Below are 2,331 nucleotides of genomic sequence, written 5' to 3' on the forward strand. Positions count from 1 at the left end.
TTGTTACAGTAATTACTCTGTGGTCAAGCCTTAAAGCAGCCTTCACCTGGTGCTGTCTCATGTTTTGGAATGTAAATGCTAGCTGGGGCTGATGGGGGTTGTAGTCAAACCAAACATCTGGAGGGCACCAGGTTGGAGAAAACAGCTTTAAAAAAATGTGTTTTAGCAGCCAGTCTTGGAATACTCTTTTGTCAGTGTTGCATTCCTAGGTTTTATTTTGTCACATGGTAATGATTCCAACTTAACATATGAAACTACTGCAAAATGTCTCCTGCTTCAACTGATATTGGCTTTTTTCCTCTGGGTTCAAGGGGCTCCAAAGTGGGTAGGATTATATCCCTAGTATAGGGGTGGAGACCCTGCGGCCCTCCGGATGCCAGCAGGCCAGATCCTTATCTCCCTTACCTCTCCCAAGCTCATTTGACAGGTAGGTGGGTGGGGGGAGGCCACCCACTTCTCAATCACCTGTTGTCAGATGGTGATCGCTGGGACTTTACACTGCTGGGCAGGCTTCAGGTCACCACTTATCAGTTGACTTCCAGGCAGCTTTGTGCTCCAGTCCGGTTCTGCAGTTGATCCAGTCTGGTCTCTACCTCGTGTGACGAGTGGTTAAGGGGAAATGACTTCCTGCCCCATTGAGACTCATGCCAGACCAAAACTGGACCCTTTCCCCCGCTGCTGCCCATTGGGACTGAGGGGAGATGGGGTTCAACAAGGAAGTGAGAGAGGCATCACAGGCTGCCCCATCCAGGGCCTAAGGATTCCAACCACCTTAGATTGAAGTGCAGAGTGTTTGAGGACTGGGACATTTGCAGCGAAACCAAAATGCTTGTTTACAAAGCTATTGTACTACCAACCTTACTATATGCTTGTGAAACATGGACCACTTATAAATGCAATCTCCAACTCCTCGAAAGATTCCATCAACAGTGTCTCCGAAAAATTTTGCACATCATTTGGGAAGACAGGCGAACTAATATCAGTGTACTGGAAGAAGCAAAGATCACCAGTGTTGAAGGAATGATTCTTCAACATCAAGTTTGTTGGACTGGTCATGTTGTGTGGATGCCTGATGTTGTCTTCCAAAGCAACTACTCTATTCCGAACTTAAAAATGGAAAGCGTAATGCTGGTGGTCAACAAAAGAGGTTTAAAGACTCTCTCAAGGCAAATCTTTAAAAATGTAGTATAAACACTGACAACTGGGAAACACTGGCCTGCGAGCGCTCCAGTTGGAGAACAGCATTTACCAAAGGTGTCATGGGCTTTGAAGAAACATGATCTTAGGACGCAAGGGAGAAACGTGCTAAGAGGAAGGCATGCTTGGCCAATCCACACCGTGATCAACTCCCGCCCGGGAACCAATGTCCCCACTGTGGAAGAACATGTGGATCCAGAATTGGCCTCCACAGTCACTTACGGGCCCATTGTTAAAACCGTGTTTATGGAAGACAATCTTACTTGGCTACGAGTGATCGCCAAAGAAGAAGAATCATAGACTTTGTAGAGTTGGAATGGACCACAAGGGCCATTCCATCCAATCCCCTGCAATGCAGGAATCTTTTGCCCAATGTGGGGCAATCCTGACAAGAAGTCTCACGCTTTACCAGCTGAGCTATCAAGCCCTTAATCTGGCCTTCTGTTTGCCTATAATTGCAATGGTTGCTAAGGTTGCATTGATGGCTTGCATGGCTTGTTTAGAGCAGTGTTTCCCAAACTTGGGTCTCCAGCTGTTTTTGGACTACAGTTCCCATCATCCCTGATCACTGGTCCTGCTAGTTAGAAATGATGGGAGTTGTAGTCCAAAAACATATGGAGAACCAAGTTTGGAAAACACTGGTTTAGAGGATGGAGAGAATTTTTTTTGCAGCCTTGTATCAGGAAGTTTTTAATGTTTGATCTTTTGCTATGTTTCATATATGCTGTAAGCCGCCCAGAGAGTTTGGGGAAAACCCAGCCAGATTATTATTATTACACGGTATTATTATTAAGGATTTGGCACCCTTTGGGCAACCGTAGCCAACAGGTAGCCATCCTTCCCCTTGAATAAAATTGGGGGGGGGAGGTAAGCCCCGCCCCACACAATCAATCACATGAGGCGGCACGAACACGCTACAGTGGCACCTCAGGTTAAGTACTTAATTGGTTCCGGAAGTCCGTACTTAACCTGAAGCGTACTTAACCCGAGGTATGACTGTATTTGAATGGCAATGCCCATCCACTTCGAGGGGTCTGGTCCCTCAAGTATGTTATCTGGGGCGGCCGAAGGGACCTCGCCCCCTAGGAGTTGGCTCCTGTCATGAAGGGCAAGATGTACACCCCCCCCCCCGCC

This window comes from Zootoca vivipara, chromosome 11 (assembly GCF_963506605.1).
Source record: "Zootoca vivipara chromosome 11, rZooViv1.1, whole genome shotgun sequence".
Taxonomy (NCBI): domain Eukaryota; kingdom Metazoa; phylum Chordata; class Lepidosauria; order Squamata; family Lacertidae; genus Zootoca; species Zootoca vivipara.